The sequence below is a fragment of the Leuresthes tenuis genome, unplaced genomic scaffold (genome assembly GCF_036924035.1).
Source record: "Leuresthes tenuis unplaced genomic scaffold, fLeuTen1.0.hap1 SCAF_12, whole genome shotgun sequence".
Classification (NCBI taxonomy): domain Eukaryota; kingdom Metazoa; phylum Chordata; class Actinopteri; order Atheriniformes; family Atherinopsidae; genus Leuresthes; species Leuresthes tenuis.
Window position 1 is genome coordinate 13,663,611 of NW_027325366.1, and position 20,741 is coordinate 13,684,351.

The 20,741-nt window shown below is 41.0% G+C and overlaps 1 pseudogene; it reads right to left on the reverse strand.

The window, feature by feature from the left end:
* Positions 1 to 1,491: 1,491 nt before the first annotated feature.
* LOC140319903 (general transcription factor II-I repeat domain-containing protein 2-like) lies at positions 1,492 to 20,474 on the reverse strand (annotated as a pseudogene).
* Positions 20,475 to 20,741: the final 267 nt, after the last annotated feature.

Below are 20,741 nucleotides of genomic sequence, written 5' to 3' on the forward strand. Positions count from 1 at the left end.
TACTTGGAGCTGTGTCAGTATAACCTTGGCTAGAAAGGAAAGGTAGATAGGAACGCTCAACTATATCCAAGGAGCGATGACGCAACAATGTGTATTATAACTGAATTGTTTTTGCCCCAGTGGTCAGAACAGCTCTGTACTCTGTTCTCTCTTGGAAGATATGATTAAAAGAATCTTATCTCCTCAGAAAATAACTGACTCTGTGCCTTACTAAAATTTCCACCACAATCTCATACTAAGAGACTGGTGAATCATCTCAGCTCTGGCCCTGTGTCATCAGGTCCTCGACCTCTGGTTACTCTGCTCTCTGCTGCTGTGACTCTTTCCACACATGTGTTTACTGATTCAGATTCAGACGACAACTTAATAGACACTATGTTTGCGAGAACTCTCCGCTTTCAAGCTATTCCTATGGATATACCAGTGGAGGCTAAAGCTCTGGACAATCCTCTGGTTTGCCACATTACATATCAAACAATTCCAGTTCAAGTGCTGGATCATCACTCCGAAGACCTTATTTTCCTCTTCTACTTTGCCCTGCAGCACCCGATGGTGCTGGATTACCCTTGGCTGCTTCAACACAACCTGCACCTTGACTGGAGCAGTGGTAAGATGTAACAGCACGGGGTAACAGCTGTCGGGATCTCTGCCAGGGATCTACCTCCTTGTCTCCATAGCTCCAGCAGAACCTTATGCTGATCCTCAATTCTGCACAAGGTTCCTAGATGTTATGACAACCTCAAGGAGGTCTTTAATAGTGCCACATCACTTCATCCTCATCGGCCATATGATTGTATCATAGGCCTACTTCTAGGCACTGCGTCTCCTAAGTGGAGGCTGTGCTATTTGACTGTGCCTGAGATGCAGGCTATGAAGGATTATGTGGATTCGTCACTCAAAACTAAACTAATTTGACTTTCTGCCTCCCCTGCAGGAGCTGATTTCTTCTTTGTGGAGAAGAAGGATGAGTCTCTAAGACCCTGTATTGACTATCAAGGTTTGAATTAAATAACTATTAAGAACCTCTATCCTTTGCCTTTAATGTCATCTGCTTTTGAGCTTCTGTCCAGTGCTAAACTATTTACCAAGCTTGACCTGCGTAATGCATATCATCTAGTCAAGATCAGAAAGGATGATGAAAGGAAAACTGCATTCAATGACCGAAGTGGACTATGAGCATCTGGTGATACTGTTTTGTTTGACGAACACACCTGCTGTCTTTGAAGCACTTTTGAATGATGTTCCTTGTGATATGTATATACCTCTGTGTTTGTTTACCTTAAAGATATTCTCATTTTCTCTACTGATGAAAGGACTTATGTACAACACGTCAGACAAGTGCTTAAGAGGCTGTTAGGTAACCACCTGTATGTGAAAACTGAGAGATGCAAGTTTCACCAGTCCAGACCACAGTCTCTTTTCTGGGGTTTGTCATCTCTCTGCGGACCCTTCCAAAACTAGTTGGTCTATTCCCACTTGTCATAAAGATGTTCAGAGATTTTTGGGCTTTGGTCCTGCGTAGTAGGCGCATGTGGACTCGACAGGTCCTTCTGAGGAGTTCTGCCGCCTACAAGACAAGGCAAGTTTATTTGTATAGCAAAATTCAACAACAAGGTGATTCAAAGTGCCTTTAAAAAATAAAGAAATAAGAACAATAGATAAAATCAGAGCACTAAAGACAAGATTGAAAAAATTCCTTCGTCCCTTGATGTTCACCCCGTGTTTCATGTCAATCTCGTCAAGCCTGTTTGTGTGTCCCGTCTGGTCCCCCCAAGCCCACCTTCTCCCAGGCTCATTGACGATGGTCCAGCTTAAATACATCTACCCTGGGAGGACTACAGTCCTGAGGAGAGGCCGTGGGTCTCCTCTAAGAACATGCTGGATCCCGACCTCATCTGCGCCATCAGTCCCGCCAGCGCCATCCGGAGGCTCCTGGGCCATCAGGTGCCTGAGGGGGAGGGTACTCCCATGTTTCTATCTGTGTCCTTGTGTGTTCTGTTTCCTGATTTCTTTTGACAACTTGTCTCTGTTTCCTTTTTACCCCCTCCTTGTCTCCGCCACCTATACTTACGGTATCAGTGTTCATTCCTGTCGCTCGTTGTCGGCCCACTGAGTCTGTATATACGCCGGTCTTTCTCTCACTTCTTACTAGATTGTCACCTCAGCTCCTCTGTGTGTCTCTGTGCTCTCACAGTCTTTACTTCCTCCCGCTTCTTGCTTGTCTTCAGTATTTCATTTGATTCTTCGGGTTTTTATTCATTCTGTTGTTGTGCTGTTTCATTACTTTTGTTTGACTTGTTGGTTTTGTTGGTTTTGCTGCTATTTGCTGCTTCTTCTTCCGTCTCTCAACGACGGTGGTCGCATTTCTACTCTCTCTTGATTCTGCCCTCTCCCATATCTCTCCTGCTTCTCTTGTCTTGTCCGGTCCTGTCTCAACTTCATTGCCTCTCTCTGCATTGCTTTCAAACTAAATCATGGAATTGATTGGCTGGTCTCGAAACGCAATTGACAAAATTTGGAAGTCGGAGACAGCATCACAGGCCCCAAGCTGCCCGGCATGTTTGAATCGGTGGGCAGAGCTATTGGCTCTAAGACTGTGCTCATTAACCGCAATGTGGAAAACATCTTGCTGGTGGCTTTGCAAAGTCGTATGGATCGTTTTTGTGACCAGAATGGACAAACATTGTGAGTCGTGTCCATTGAAAACGACTACTCGCCCTAACCAACAATTATAATCTAATCTGCATTCCTGCTCTCCTGGCAACGGTCTTGGCCAAGGCTGCTGCTGAAACAACTCTCCTGAAATCACTGCTGTGAGACGCTCTGAACTACTTCTCCCCCTCCCTTCTTCTTGGACACCTGGTGATTGTTGACTCCGACTGGGACCCAATCAAGGACTTCTCCATGGCAACCTGCTGTGGTATCACGATAAACTTGTAACGAATTGTGGATCTGTGGAAAAGAGAATATCTCCGCACCCCATGGTTATAACATATTTACTTCGTAATATTCTAAAATGCCTTATATGCACAGATACGTATTTATGAGCCTTACAAATGTAATTAGATGTTTTAAAGCAACGACCGCTTGATGGTGGACTTGTTCTTTGGTTGGGAAAAATTGACAGTCAAATCGGGAGGCAAGATGAGGGTAATGGCGGGGCATCACGGTGGTCTACCCTCTGAAGTAAGTACAAGTTAAATCTGCTCGCTTTGCTATCCGATTATAATGAGACAGCCAGTATTTCAGATCATTTCAGATAACGTTTTATGTGTCTGGTACTTTGATGCGCCGTCCTCCACTTATTTCTCATTTAACTCCTGCTAACCACAATTATTCTCAATTCGTTACAAGTTTAGAGGGTACCATACATACGTACGTATCATAAGTACCGAGGGAAATAACGCTTAACTCAGATGAAAATACAGATGACCCAGCTTTCCACCAGTACTTAAATGCACCATGCATGGACGAATCTGTGAAGCTTCCCGGAGGCGTGAAAACAGTCTCAAAATCTTTTGTGCTGATCTATAGCTTTGTGTGCGTGTATCAGGCGATTTGTGTGTGCGTATTTAACGATTTGTGTGTGTCAGAGACTTTTTGAATTCTTTTTTTTTGTTTTGTCCGTAACTTCGAGCAAGTTACACATGCACAAATCAGGTAGTACTCACAAATCAAGTAGTGCGCGTACACAAATCAAGTAGTACCACAAATCAGATTGTACGCACACACGTCAAGTGCTACGCACGCACAGATGTTTCGAGTCAATTTTCTCTTCATATTTGTCACTCAGTTTTATCCAGCTTAGTCTGTGATTTTTTGTCTTCCCAGTCAGGTGATTTTTTTTGTTTGTTGATAAAGACTGCTAACCAGAGGTCTGCCTACGGGTTGTGCATTTGGGTCCTTCCTTTGTCTGAGCCCAGTCTGACAGACAGTGCTTTCAACAGTTTCCATTCGCCAGTTTTGAACTGACCTCTTTTGAGGTAGGTCACTCTAACCCTGTACTGTGCGCCATCTTCCCATCCTCTGTCTACCTAAATACAATAAGGATTTTATTGTGGAAATTAATCTTTGAATATATGGAATGAAACTTTGAATATATTGAATGAACCTTGAATATATTGAATGAACCTTGAATATATGGAATGAAACTGAATATATTGAATGAACCTTGAATATATGGAATGAAACTCTGAATATATTGAATGAACCTTGAATATATTGAATGAAACTCTGAATATATTGAATGAAACTCTGAACATATCGCATAAACCTTGAATATATGGAATGAAACTCTAAATATATTGAAGAACCTTGAATATTTTGAATGAAACTCTGAATATATTGAATGAATCTTGAATATATGGAATGAACCTTGAATATATGGAATTAAACTCTGAATATATTGAATGAACCTTGAATATATGGAATGAAACTCTGAATATATTGAATGAAACTCTGAATATATTGAATGACACCTTGAATATATTGAATGAAACTTGACTGACGTCAGACTCCACGGAAGTGCCTGCAGCCATCTTGTCTAAGGTGTGGATTCGTTGGAGGAATATTAAAGAATGAGGACGTCATTAACACACTGGTGAATGCATGTACAGGCCAAAATCCTCCACGTACCCGATACCCTCCCACCCAAAGTATTTTCACCATTAGATCATAATCATTAACAACTAAAGGGTCAAAGGGTCCGTGTTCATTTTGATTGTGCTGTGATTTTGATCTCCCGGGAGCGAGTAAGAGGCGTCACGTTCGCAGAAAGCAGTTTTATTTTTTTTTAAAAACAACCAGATTTTCTTGCGCTTCACAAGTCCAACTTCCTGTCTGCGTCATCCGTGCTATAACAAAAGCTTAAATCAAATGGAGAAAAAAATTCAAAGAATCCAGAGCAGCATATCGTCATATTTTATAACAGAAGATGAAATAAGATCTGACATTGCTGATCGGATGGTGGACAGCAGCATCTCCCTGGCTGAGGAGAGCTCCCAGGCCGAGACTCACTTGCTAATTTTGATTTCGCAAATTTAAAAACAATATTTTGAGAAAATATTTTTGCTAATGCATTGGTTAAGTTCACATTCAAAATAGGCCTATCGCCAACGTTATGTAGCCTAAGTGTAAGGTTTATCTACATAAGAATCAACAGTTTTCATGTTTTCATACTGTTGTGTGGTAATTTTTCTGAATAAAATGTTTCTCAAACTTACCCCCCCCTCTGTTTTTTTCACAAATTGCACCCTGCATACATATATACTCTGTGCGCCAGTCTGTCAGAATCATGCAATAATATTATGGTTAAGTGCAATAATACTGTGTTCTGATTTTGATTCTTCTGCAGGCTCGAGCGTCTTAATTGCCTCGTTGTCTCTGTCACTTCCACTGTCTCCATGTTGAAGAGGGAGAGAGCAACATTACTTCTTAATCTCACTCGCTTAAGGGAGAAAGCAGACATCTAAAAGGCAGTATTTTCTGGTTACATGAACACATTGGAAATGGATCAACCATATGCCAATTGACATGGCTGGGGCTGAATAGCTAACATGGATTCTAACTGGCACAAAAAGCCCCCCTTCATGGGCACCCACACCTCCACAAGAACTGAGCAAACGTTCAGGCTGCTGCTGACACAAGACCAGTTTCTTCCCACCAGCACTGACACAGACATACACATTATCGGCCCCTTCATTATTTTACACAATTTTTACTAAATGCTATTATTACCTATTGTTCTTTACAAATAATACCCAACCATGAAGAATATGTTTTTAATGCTGTCAAAAACACTCTTTTTTCCTCAACAATTTAGGTAATAAAACGGCGGGGGGTTCATGCAAAGCAAAAAACAGGCTAGCGAAACCTTCAAATTGGAGATTAACATGTTTTCTTTACTTCATAGAAATTTATGATAGCATATATACAAATAGAAAATAGATATGTACATGTGTAATTATGTGTAATTAAGATATAATCAGATGCAACTCTCAACTCTATGACAACTCAACAAAACTATCCTGGTCTTATCTCCACCAGTTATCTCACATGAGGTTTAGAGGCTGAGAATAAGTGAAAAGTGCCCAGGCAAAAGTGGAGAGGCAAGCAGTACCCACCACTTCATTGACTGTACTACTGGAGAGGCCAGTGTGTTTACCATATGGGATAGAGATGGTCAATAGGATTACGTCCTGCAACTCTCCTTCCCCCTCTTCTGTTCACCACACACAATCGACCAGGGGATGAAGTCCTGGCCCACCAAGCTTCTGTTGATGCATTGAAGATCTCCCTTCCCCTACTTGGGAAGGATGCGTGGGGCAGTGGGGGTCTCATGGACAGAGAGAAAGAGCAGGGGGACCACCAGATAGATTAACATATTCAACAGAGGCAGAGATCAAGCCTTTATAGAGTGGGGGCAGAGGGAGGCTTTCTCTCACACATACAGATTCTGAGAGAAAGCAGAAATGAGTGTAAGCTGGATTTGTTTTCATTGTCATGGAAAAACAGCAATTGGCCAAGTGATAACTCAGCTATTCAAATATGCCTGTTTTTCTCACTGCTTGCAAGCAGGATGTGCACAAACCCTAGTGGAGAGAAGTTAGTAATTATAACAAATCAAAGTATATCAGTATCACTTAACTTAATGAAGTATGAAATGAGCATGTGCATTTGATACTACAATACTGTTAAATATTTGGAAATAAATATGATACATAAAGTCTAAAATGATGTGTTTTGTGACAATGGAATTGTGAGCATGTTACTTCCCCCAATCAAAACTCATATCACCTCAAGTTTATGATGTTATTGAACCTGTTCTTAAACCTATAAACTGCAGATTTTAACAAACCATTTGCAAAAAAAAGTGAAAAAACCCTAAATTCAAGTAATTTTACTACCAGGCAGCCTCTTTAGTGAATACAGCCAAACTCAGTACAGCGGGGCTCCAAAGAAGAAGAGGTTAAATTATTAAAAAATTGTTCATGTCATTTGTTTTGAAACACCCAGCCACTAAAATTAGGACTTTCTGCTTTTCAGTAAGTCCTGATAATTAGAGTTAAAACATATGATTACTTTTTTTGATCAATTGTTTTTTCAGTGTCTCTTTACAAACCATTACAAATTACTGCTAAATCACTGAATATCTTTACAATCTCCCATGTCTCATTGCCAGTTCATCTTGCATGTCCATCAAGTGAGTTCAAACTATCAAGCATTACTACATTAAGATCATTTCCATTGTGATTTATGTCTTAGATTATCCTCCCTGTGAGCATCTTTAGTTTTTTTGGAATAAAGCCTTTTTTTTTTACATACCTTCCCTGAGTTATGCATTTTGAGTCCTCCTGCGTCAAAGGTCATTACAATCCTATAATATTGTTCTCACAAAATTTTTTTGGAAAAGAATTAAAGTATTTTTGTTAAGGTAAAATTAGTTTTCCTACTTTTTTCATCAAATTGTTTGACTACTTGTGCCACCACAAACACTGCACATACAAGAACACACCTAAACACTAGCAGGGCTGTGAGTGAACTTGTGGTTCTGTCCCAGCATAGGCACCATATTAAAAATGATGTTTTATTTCTGATTTGTTGCTCTCATGACAAGTGAAAGGTCTGTAAGATAGTGGGCAAACATTATACAACACATTCATCTCCACATCCAAAGATGAGCCTATCGGCCAGAGGAATACCATCCTGAAAGAGAGCAGAGACCCTGCTGCTGATGTTGGATTACAAATCCAAAAGCAGAATGTGTTTATGAGAGACTGTTGATATATGACAGACTAAGTTATTTTTTCTTTTAATCAAGACACTGTTTTGCTAGCTTGCAGTCTGTGAAGTATTCAAGCTTATCCTACGTTACATGGCATGTGAATATCATGTTAAATCCATCTCATTATACTCTTTAAATCTCTACTATGTTGCCTTCAAACCTCAGAAATCCCCTCAGTATCACTTACTTTTGCTTTCCTTGAAAAGAAAACATGAGGCACTGACATATAGACATGTAGACCATAGTGACAAACATAAAAACAACACAACTAGAAGAGATGAGAGAAAGATTCATGGATAGGTCCTCAGACTCTAGCACTTGAGATAAAAGCTCTAGTCAGGATAGCAGATACATTGAGATTGCCCAAAAAAGACAGTTGATTTTGTTACGATGCAGGTCAGGAAGTCCAGTGGAATATATTAAATTATTATTCTGTTACAGCCAGATATGATGAGAAATCCACTGTGAATAATACATGTTTCCTTCCACAATGGCCTGTTGCTCAGGAGGAAGGGCAGTTCAACTCCCAAAAATATAAATGTTCTTGAGTGAGATACTGAACCCCACAATGCATCTATTGGTATGAATGTGTGTGAATGCTTAGAATGCACTCTCTAGTGTGAGTGAATGGGTGAATGTGGCATGAAAGCACTTTGAGTGGTCAGCTAGACTAGAAAAGTGCTATATAAGTACAGTTAATTTACCAATATGTCAAGACGTTTAACAATCTTCTATGGCTGAAATGACTACATACTATAAAGACAGCAATACACCTGCAAACATAGCCCCCATGTCCCTCTTAAAAGAAGGGACATCCTCATTTTTCCAAAGGGTTAGAATGTTCCTTTTTCGCAATGATCATGCATACTGGATGATCCTTAGTTGGGTTGGGTCTTAGGTTAGAGCTGAAAGACCTTGGGACCTGCCCAGTATAGCAGTGAATGGATCTGGTGGAAAAACACAGTCATGTATTTTAGAGAGGCACTTGAAAATATATCTGTCCAAAATACGTGCAGTTTGGGGCAAGACCAAAAAAGGTGTCCCAGAGTGCCTACTGCTGACTTACATTTTGGGCAAGTTGTAGAGACAAATGGATAAAATGAGTGCAGTTAAGTGCAGGAGTAATGCAGTCTATGAGTTACTTTAAATTGTATAAGTTGGTGTCTAGAGTTAATAGAGTATACTGTGTGGAGGCAGTATCCTGTGCAGCGAAAACGTCTTTTAACCAAAACTTCTTTTGAACTAAAATAGGCCTATCGCCAACATTATGTAGCCTAAATGTAAGGTTCATCTACAGAAGAACAACAGTTTTCATGTTTTCACATTGTTGTGTGGTAATGTAGCAATATGAAAACGGAGATTCTCAATAAAGTTTAGATTTAATCCACCATTCAAAGGGGCAATAGGATAGTTCTCCAAATTTACTGATGAGTTTTAACAAAGAGGACGAGGATTCCTCGGGACAGTAAAGAAGCAAGGTCACGTCATCCGCTTAGAGCAAGATGCGATAGTTGACTCTGCCCAAAATCAAGGCAGGAATGGAGGGATGATTTCTTATACTGACAGGAAGGGGCTGTATCACCGTCGTAAAAGGTAAAAGGCTCAGAGGGCAGCCCTGACGGTAAGAGCGCTGGAAAAGTAGGTGATTTGTTATAATTAGTCGTAACCGAAGCAGATAGACAAGCATATAACATTTCGATCCAGGAAGCAAAGTTTTCGCCAAAACCAAACTCTTTTATCACTGTTATAATGTACTTCCATTTTACCTGATCGAAGGCTTTCCTTGCATCAAGGGCAAGGATGGCGATTGTTCATTATCATATTTGGAGTACATTATATTCATTATATTCATCAATCGTCTAACATTAAAAAAGGAGAATCTTCCTGGGATAAATCCAGTTTGGTCGTGGTGGATTACACTTGCTATGCATTTATTAAGTATATTGGCAAGTATATTTTAGTAAACACCTTAAGCTCACATCCGAAGAGAGTCTTTTTTCAATGTCAGAGATATGTTAGCTGAATATAAAGAGTCAGGGAGTCGTCCAGTAGCAATAGAGTGATTGAACATTCTTAACATGATAGGAGTAACTGTGCCTATGTATGCTTTATAAAATTCAATATCAAAACCGTCTGGGCCAGCTGCTTTCCCATTGGGGAAAGAACGTATAGCCCCCAAAACTTCCTCTGGCGTTATATCTATCACCTTGCTCTCTTTAAATTGGTCCTTAAACCTCTGACATTCCAACTAAGTAAGGTTAGGCTGCCGCCTTGTGAAGAGACAGGGGAGCAACTAGTAACCATGACAAAACATTGTGTGATCAATATACTTTAACATAGTGGCAGAGATGATGACGGTGGTGTTGAATATAAGAGCAGGGAAGCAAGAGAACAAAACAAAACAAATTAAAACAGAAAAAAAAAACAGAAACATTTAACATTAAACCCACCCCCCATCTACTTCCCCAAACGAAGCAGAGCATGAATACCTCATAAGCTTTGGGAAACGGCTTAACACTACACAAAATTGTCTGTATAGACTAACTTTGTTGGTATGTGAAATGAACATGGTGTAACGTTACCTTAATGATGAGCTCACCGAGGAGCCACACCAAACCTCATTTTATCACCTGCTAATACAAACAAAATCGGGCTGAACACTTTATAATGGCGGGGTAAAAGAAGACATCTGGAGCAACATTCTGTTAAGGGGCAGTGGCGGTCGTGGCTGGTGTAACAAACCTGTCGATGAATTCTTCGTTATCTGCGGGATTCTGGAATATTTTCCGTTCTGCATCAAAGTTGAAGATCAGGTGCGCAGGGAGGAGGAGACCATGTCTGAATACCCACCTCCCTTAGTTTATTTTTTACTCCATCGTAGGCTCGGCGTTGTTCCAATATCTCAGGAGGGAAGGCGGGGTATATGCTGATCCGGGCTCCGTTGAAGGACAGAGGAGATTGTAGATAGGCGAGTTTAAGGGTTTTCTACTTCACGGAAAAGTTATGGATTTTCATGATCAAGGTGCGAGGGCGAGTCAGTCAAGATTGTGTGCATGATCCATCTTAAGACCGCTAGGGAAGTTCTTGGGATTGAGGAGTTGTGGCAAAAACTCAGCTGTGAATTGTGTTGGATTTCCCTTTTCAAACTTTTCTGGAAAACCCGTAATTTTAATGTTTGAGCGTCTCGAGCGGCTCTCGAGGCCAAGTAGCTTAAGCTTCGTAGCCTTGTTGCTTTCCATCAGCACCTCGCAATGCCACTCCAGGTCCGTGATACTGGTCTCGTGGTCTATCGCAGAGCCCTCCAGTTCGGCAATGGTTAGTCAGGGAGGTCTGAACAAGGTGTAGTTTGGAATCTATCGGAGTCATTACGGGAGTCCTTGGAGTTCAGCCAGCAACGGGTGCAAACGCTGGCTGAAGAAAACGCATCCCTCAGAGGATCGGTGAAATCACTCACTGAAGGAATGAGCCAGATCTCTAAGAGAATGAAAGAATCAATTATTGATCTCCAGGCTTGCAGTATGAGGGGAGAAAGTGGTGTTTTCTGGAATCCCGGAGCAGGCAGACGAGGATCCTGAACTCACAGTAAAAAACTTTATCCAAAATCAACTGAAACCTCCAGGCTGGGAGGGAAGAGACCTGATGCCTGCCGACCAAGACCGGTTGTGGCCAAGTTTGAACACTATCAACAGAAGGTCGAGGCGAGGGGCCACAGCAGGGAACTGAGAGGAACGGACTTCAGCGTCAACGACCAGTTTCCCAAAGAAATCCTGGAAAGACGCAGGGTTCTGTTCCCTATCCGGAGAAAGTTCATGGAAGGAGGCTCCCGAGCTGTCATCGCGGTGGATAAATTATTCATCAACTGGCAGCTGTACCGCGACCAGGAAACCACTCCTTGGCTCTTCTAAACTCCAGATGATCAGAATTCATTACCTTGTATAAATCATTTCACTGCAGATGGTATATAAGTAACTCTGAAATAGTCTATCCAATTCACAGTTATCCGTCAAAGCAAAATATATAGCTCACAGCCAGTCTCACCAGCATAGGATGTATGCAGGTCATATTTGTTTATTTGGGTTTGTCTTGTTTTGTTTTGTTTTTCTTTTTTCTATCTCACACTTCCACTCTTTTGCACTGTTTTTCTATTCTGTCTTTCTTCCCCAACCCGCTGCATTTCCACCTTAATAAGTAATGTTAACAAGCACAGCGCACATGAAGATTTGAGCAGAGCACGCAATCAAATACCACACAGCATTGACTGGGCGTACATATGGTAGCTAGCCCATACTGACGAACACAATCACAAACAATGGCATGTTCATGCAAGCATCTATGCACACACACGCACGGGATGCTTTTAGGAAGCATCCAGCACTCACTGCGTTAGTCTGAGCATGTCCATGCTCAGGTTTATTTCATGGAATGTGCATGTAGCTGGGTCCAGGGAGAAGAGATTGAAGATCTCCAATAAGTTGAAGGATTTACAGGCATACATTGTCTTAGTACAGGATATTCATTTATCAAAGACTGCAGCTGATGTTCTCACCACAGCATAGTTTCCTCATGTGTATTCAGCCTGTTACAACTCCAGACAAAGAGGTGTAGCCATTCTGATAAACAGAAGAGTAAATTTCACCGTACACAACACAGTTATAGATCCAGAAGGTAGATTTATAATTGTTGATTTATCTATTCAAAATATGAATTTATGCATTGCAAATATATATGGTCCAAATGTTGATGACCCCTCATTTTTTCACTCCTTTTTCACTTCACTCTCTGATCACTCATATAACACACTCATCATAGGAGGGGACTTTAACATGGTGTCTGACTCATGAGTAGACAGAGTCAGTACTTCAAGAAGTCAGCGGAACTGGCAGTCCACAAATATTGTTAAACAGTAAATTAATGATTTTGGTCTTTGTGATGCTTGGCACTCCCACCACTCCACTGTTAGAGAATACACCTTCTTCTCACCACTACACCACTCACCACTCACTTTGTTCAAGAATAGATTATTTCTTATTTAGCTGTTCCTTAATGAGTGATATTTCAGACACCAAAATCCAGTGATCACGCTCCAGTTTCTATCACACTGAAGAATAACAGAGTTACACCACCAGCTTGGAATTGGAGATTTAATATATCATTACTAAAATACCCTGATTTTATTAATTATTTCAAAAGGGAATGGTCTGTATATTTAGAAAACAATGACCTGCCAGGAATGTCAGCTTGTACTCTCTGGGAAGCCGAAATAGCCGTTATGAGAGGCAAAATAATCTCTTTTTACTCAAATAAGAAAAAGAGGGAAGGTTCAAGGATATCAGATTTAGAACTCAGGATTAAATCATTAGAAGTTGTCTACAGTGCCTCTAAAGAGGAACACATACTGAATGAACTAAGAAAAGCTAAACTTGAATTAAACAAAATTATTAATAACACAAACACAAACACAGTTTCAGATACAAAGACTTCGCTTGGAGAACTTTGAGCATGGAAATAAATCTGGAAGGTTCCTAGCTAATCAACTAAAGAGAAACAAAGAGAAAACAACAATCACTTCTGTGAAAAACTCAAAAGGAAATGTGACCCATGACCCTGATGTAATCAACAATGCTTTTAGGGTCTTCTGTAAAACCTTTTATTCATTACAAAATGATCCATCAGACAGTAACATAGATCAGTTTGTTGGTAATATCAACCTTCCAAAATTACAAACCGAACAGGCAATGGCTCTGGATTTACCTCTCTCAATAGGGGAACTCTGTGAAGCCCTTCAACATATGCCTAGTAACAAAGCCCCAGGACCAGATGGTTTTCCATCAGAGTTCTACAAAGAATTTTGGACTGTTTTGGCACCTATATTTTACAAAATGGTATTACAAGTTAAGCAGAATGGCAGATTATCCCCACACATGAACTCTGCTAACATTATCCTTCTACAGAAACCAGGAAAAGACCCTGTCCTTCCATCCAGCTACCGCCCAATATCTCTAATAAATGCAGACCTCAAAATAATTTGTAAAGCCCTCGTCAAAAGAATAGAAAAAATAACTCCCCTTATAATACATCCTGACCAGATAGGTTTTTATAAAGGGTAGACACTCATCCAGTAACACACACAGGCTAAGTAATCTCATAGACTTCTACCATCAACAACTTGGAAACCACAATCGTCTCTCTCGATGCAGAAAAAGCATTTGAACTTCCAGTGAACTGGAAATTTTTATTTGCTGCATTAAACAAATTCGGGTTTGGGTCACACTTCATCAACTGGATAAGGATATTATATAGCTCCCCAAATGCATGTGTCAGGACAAATGATCAAACTTCTCCAAGCTTCAGTCTGCAGAGAGGTACAAAACAGGGTTGCCCACTTTCCCCCTCACTTTTTGCTACTTTCATCGAACCTTCAGCAGCTGGTAAGACAAGATAGAAATATCAAAGGCATCCAACCCCAAAATATTGAGCATAAAATAAGTCTTTATGCTGATGATTACTATTACTACTATTACTTTTCCTTCAGAACTCACAAACATCTATCACTCACACGATCACACTCATAAATAAATTCTCAGCACTTTCTGATTACACTATCAACTAGTCTACGACCACAGTTTTGCCCATTAAATGTCGGGTCCAGAATATACCTGCGATCACTTTACAGTCAAGAAATATTAGATATTTAGGCATAAACATTTCCTCCAGGCTCTCAGAGCTAACAAAGCTAAATTATGTGCAATTATTAAAGACAGTAGAGGACGATTTCACTCGTTAGAAGTCATTACCCATGTCACTTATGGGAAGAGTTGCAACCATTAAAATGATTATACTACCAAAAGTTAACTATTTCTTCTCAATGATCCCCATAAAACCATCTGCTACTTGGTTTAAGTCACTAGATTCATGCATTGCCAAATTTCTGTGGAAAAACAAATCCTAATTTAAAAACCCTACAGAAGACCAAGGACAGTGGTGGATTAGATTTACCTAATTTTCAGAACTATTTGTTAGCCAATAGGTTACAATATATATCAAAATGATTTAAACCTAACCCACTACATGAACCATGGATAAATATAGAACAAGCATTGTGTGATAGTCTGGATATGTCTGACCTGCCACTTATTAGTCAAAACGTAATAAATCACAAATGTTTCAAAAGCATTAACATCAGCAACCTCTCTGACAGCCTGGTGGGAATTTCTTAAAATAACAAAGCCTTCACTTCTCCCATGTAAACTTACACCCATCTTGAACAATCCTGACACCCTGCAATACAAAAAATGCTAAACTTTACTCTGTGGAAGATCAAAGGAATCAAACATCTGGAACATATAATCCAAAATGTAAGTTTTATTTCATTTGATGAGCTCATATCACAACATGAGATAGGCAGCAATAAATTCCGAGAATATCAACAACTTAAGTCTATAATAACCAAGAAATATATCCTCCACCAACCAGACTTACAACTCCCCATTAGGGTAGCAGAATTTCTAAGCTTCTGCACCCCAAAACTACTATCAAAAACATATAAATTATTGTCTCAGACAGATGACACAATGTCTCTACCATCCTCAAAATGGGAGGCAGATTTATCCATCAGTTCTAGTCATAGCTTCTGGCCACAAATGTTTGAACATCTTCAGAATGACTCGAAATCCTAATTTGCAGCTCATACAATACAAAATTATTCATAGAACACATTGTACAGGACAATGGATGTTCAGGATGGGTCTGACACGCTCAAACATCTGCTCACATTGCACAGACAACACACCTGATGCACACACTTTGTGGTATTGTGCGATTGCCCAGAAGTTCTGGCTTGAAGTCTGTGAGGACCTATCAACATGGCTTAAGTTTAGCATTCCTGCATGCCCCACACTGTGCATACTGGGTGACTTAGACAACATCAACGTGGAAATTAACTCAACACACATGGTCCTCACAGTTTTATGTATCGCAAAGAAAACTATTCTCATGAACTGGAAAGCGAAGAACTATCTGTGTATTAGCCAGTTTAGAAATTTTCTTTTAGATTATATTAGCATGGAAACAATGTCTGCCACCTCAAAACATCAATTGGCTGAATTTCATTCTCTCTGGGCCCTGCTGATTAGCTTTATCACATAGTGGTGGTGGTGGGTTACTGTCCCGTCACTCTGGGCGGTTGGGTGTGTGCTGGGGGGGACAGTGTGGCTTCGGGCGTCTGGTGGTCTCTCGGGTCGTGGGGACTGAGTTGATCATTGCTGTTTTGGGGGAATGCGGGTGGGGCTGTCTTGTGGTGTGGCGTGGGGTCCCTTGGGGTCCTTGGGGTGGTGGCTGCTGGCTCTGGGTGATAGTAGGTCTCAGGCCTGGACTGCTGCGACTGCGTGGTTTGTTTGTTTGTTTGTTTGGGTTTTTGTAGAGGTCCTATGGGGTGAGGTGGGGTGGGGTCAGTGGGTGCCTTCTGGGGGTACAGTATCTCCCCGAATATGGTCGCTGTAGGCCCCGAGCCTCGTAGACATCAGGCCCAGGCAACGGGGGTGCCTTTTGCAGCCAGTCTCTGGCTGCCCTCGCCGTGGGAGGTTCTCTCCCTCGGTCTATATCCCCATACCCCTCTCCCTTCTGGCTCCTGTACACAGCACACACTCACACATGTAGGGTTTTGGGGTCGTATGTGTTCTGTGGGGTGTAGTGGATGGGACCACGAAGGTGGTCCCCTTTGCTGCACTCTGCAGTTCCCCGCCCCTGTTTTAATTACACCTTAGACCAGGAGTCGGCAATTAATTTATACAAGGGGCCTCATGAGAAACCTGAATTGTGTCAGAGGGCCACACCGACGATAACTTGAACTTAATTCTGCTCAACTTTATTCTATTGTAAAATGCACTAAAATATAGTATCTGAACAAGTTTATAAGAGTTTTGAAATCTTGAAATCGCCTCGAAAACTCTCCATGCAGTGCTTCTAACATGGATGAGTACTTGTGTAGGTGATCAGCTGATCTTGTGGCTTCCTTTAGTGTTGGCAGGTGGGTCAGAATGTTGTCCTTCACTTGGCTTGAGAGAAGCTGCAACTTTCTCATGAAAGCCTTCACTGTACTGTACATCTCATGTACAAAAAGGCCCTTGCACTGCAGTTTGACGTTTAGTTAATTCATGAGTGCAGTCACATCCACAGCGAATCCAAGGTCTGCCACCCAGTCTTCATCTGAAAGCTCTGGGATGCCATGTCCTTTCTTCACACAGAACTCCTGAATCTGGTCTCTCAGGTCCCAGACACTTTTCAGCACTTTGCCTAGGCTGGGCCACCTGACGGTGCAGTGATAGCTTATGTCACCACGTCCAATCTGATTTTCCTCCAAAAGTGCAACAAATTGCCTGTGATTTAATGCTCTCGCTCTAATGAAGTTAACTGTTTTAGTTACAGCATCAACAACATGTTTAATTTTTAACAATGTCTTGCACAACACTTCCTGATGTATAATACAATGCAAAAATGTCAATTTCTGCACAGGGTTAATTTCTGTCACTTTATCCTGCATTCTCTTTAAAAGTCCAACATTTTTCCCTGTCAGATTTGGACAATCCCATTTCAATCCTAACATGTCCAAACATGCATTTACCTCTGTGAATAAGTCATTACCAGTGGTTGTCCCTTTCATTGACTGCATGGCTGCCAGCTCCTCCGTGACTTGAAAGTCTGCAGTTATCCCACGTAAGAAGATGAGGAGCTGGGCGGTGTCGCGTACATCGCAGCTCTCATCCAAAGCCAGAGAAAAATAGTCAAAGTCGTCCGCTCTGTTCTTCAGCTGAAGCTCCAAGTTCCCAGCGATGTCCTCAACCCGCCTCGTTACAGTGCGTCGGAAGAGTGACACGTTCTCAAACGCTGCCTTTTTCTCCGGGCATATCAGTGCAACAAAGTCCAATAAACACTCCTTAATGAACTCTCCGTCAGAAAACCCCTTACTTTTTCTGGCGATTTTGTGAGAAATTACATAGCTTGTCCTGGCGGCTGCATCTCTGGGGGTGTGAAGTTTGGTAAAAAGTCCTTGCTGGGTTTGCAGTTTTGCTAGCAACGCATCAGACTCCCTTGTGCGCTCTTTCTCAGTCAGAATTCTGTATTTATCCTCATGCTTGGTGGTGTAGTGGTGATTCAAATTATAATCTTTAAACACAGCGACCTATGTACCACAAATTAAGCAGACAGCTTTACCTTTAATTTCTGTAAAGAAATACTTGGCAGTCCATGTCTTGTTGAAAACATGGCATTCGTTATCAACTTTTCTTTTCTTAGCTTGAGCTGACATTTTGGGGTAATCTGGCTTGCATCACTTGGCTGTTCACCTTCACTCACAGCTCACGCACATACGTCCACATGGAAGTAGCACAAACGTAGCGCTTTCAAAATAAAAGCAGCACAGTTGTATTGCACACACAACATAGATATTTGTTTAATTTATGTTGTAATTTATGGTTGGTAGGCGGGCCGTAATTTGCCCAGGTCTGCCTTAGACATTACTACTATCAAACACACACACACACATTAGGTCTTGGGGGGTGGTTTCACTGAGTAGCATCTGGTGGGCGGGTCTCTTTGGGTATGTAGGTTGTGAATTGTGGCTCTGTACACTCATAATTAAGCAGGGTTATCATGTAGGTCCTGTGCAATGGGTATTGCATGTTCACGCACACACACACACACACACACACATTCATTAGCCCAGTAGCATGCTCGCTAAGCGGTTGATGTGTTATCCTGTGGTTTCAGATCATCTATCCACAGTTGTGTTGGATGCAATTGCCGCTACTCTTGCTTGTTTTTGTTTGTTTGTGTGTTTGTTTTTTCTCTGCTTGTCTGCTTTCAGGTGCTCCTGGAGGGGTGCTAAGGCTGGATTCCCAACAGAGGCCGTGGATTGTCGTCTGTTTTGTTTTTACAGGTGTAGCAGCTGGTTTTCTGGTTTTTGTTTCCATTTTTGTTCTGTTTAATCTTCTTTGCTCTTCTTCTTCCTTGTCCCCCGGTCTGGTTTGGCTCTATTACATGTTATATATTGTAAACAAAAATAAATAAATGGGCAGTTTATATTTATAAAGCTTCCCTTGGCAAAGCAAATCTGTGTGGCATAAAAGGTATTCAGACTACATTTCTGCTGCCATAATGCTGGACAGGACAAGGGAAAAAAATAATAAAAAAAAAACGACATTAGGTTGAATACTGATTCTGGTTATGTCCTGGTTTTGTTGGATCTCAGTGCTGTGTTTGATACTGTAGATCACAGAATCCTGTTGCACAGGCTGGAAAACTGGGTTGGACTTTCTGGAGTGGTCCTTAACTGGTTCAGGTCCTACTTTTAGTTTAGAGTTAAAAAAAACTCTAATTGGCAGCTGAGCGAGTGGCCATGACTTGTGGAGTCCCCCAGGGGTCAATTCTTAGACCTCTTCTGTTTAACTTGTATATACTCCCTTTGGGTCAGATTTTGCAGAACTTTAACATCAATTATCACAGTTATGCAGATGATACACAACTTTATGTGTCTCTGTCACCAGATGACTGCAGCCCAGCAGACGTACTGTGTCTGTGTCTGAAGGAAATAAACACCTGGATGAGAGAGAATTTCCTACAATTAAATGAAGAAAAAACTGAGATCATTCTGTTTGGTAGCAAAGTCAGCATTGGTAAATACCTTGAGACTCAGGCCCTTACAATCACTGACCAAGTTTGTAACCTTGAAGTGTTGATAGACTCAGATCTGACTTTTAGCAGCCACATCACAACTCTCACCAAGATCAAACATCAACAGAATTAAAGGTTTTCTCTCCCCAAAAGACCAGGAGAAGCTCATCTATGCATTCATCTCCAGTAGACTTGATTATTGTACTGATCTTTTAACTGGACTTCCCAAAATGAGCATTAAACATCTGCGGCTCATCCAGAACGGTGCTGCTAGAGTTTTAATCAGGACTAAGAGATCTTAACAAATCACACCAGTATTAAAATGTTTACACTGGCTTCCAGTTAGTCACAGAATAGATTTTAAAAGCCTACTGATGGTTTACAAAGCCCAGAACGGTTTAGGCCCAAAATACGTGATATATTCAGAGAATATAAAACCAGCAGAGCTCTTAGATCCAAGGACTCAGGTCAGCTGGTCTTGCCCGGAGTCCAGACTAAACACAGAGAAGCAGCATTTAGCTGTTATGCTGAAAACAAGTGGAACAAACTACCAGTGGGGATTAAACTGACACCAAATGTAGACAGTTTTAAATCCAGGTTAAAAACATTTCTTTTCTCATCTGTCTATGCATGAAATCTGCATGGTATCTTTTAACTTATCTGGACTGCTGCTTGTTTTAATTAATTTTATTTATATTTATATTCTTTTACATATTTTTAATACCCCGCCTTTCGCCCGATGACTGCTGGGATAGGCTCCAGCCCACCCGCTACCCGATTAACGGATTGTCGGTATAGAAAATGGATCGATGTATATTTTTAATGCTTTTTCTGCTCCCAGCTGTAATGCTTTTATTTTATGTATGTCATGAACCTTGGACACAGGACACAGGTGCAGGGTCAGTTTGGATTCAAAGAGATGCTTATTATAAACACACAAACACACAGAGCACAGCAAGGCAGGGCGAGGATCTCCAAGCAGAGCAAAGTAAAGGCTGTGAAAGACCTAAGCACTCACCTCCATAACTATGGGGGAGGATGAGCACAGCTATGAAATCTACAAAACATAAACCGCTCCAACTCAGGAGGGAAACAGATACGCTATGAAAAATTTAACTAAACAAAGACAGGCTCTCCTAATGAGGCGGATTTAACAAAGGACGCACTCTTACAAAACAGAGGCTCGATTAAACTTTAACTAAACTAAAATCTCTCCTTGAAAACAGAGGAACAAATAAAGCTATCAAACTTACCGTATAGAATAAATAAACTATGACTAAGAACAAATTAC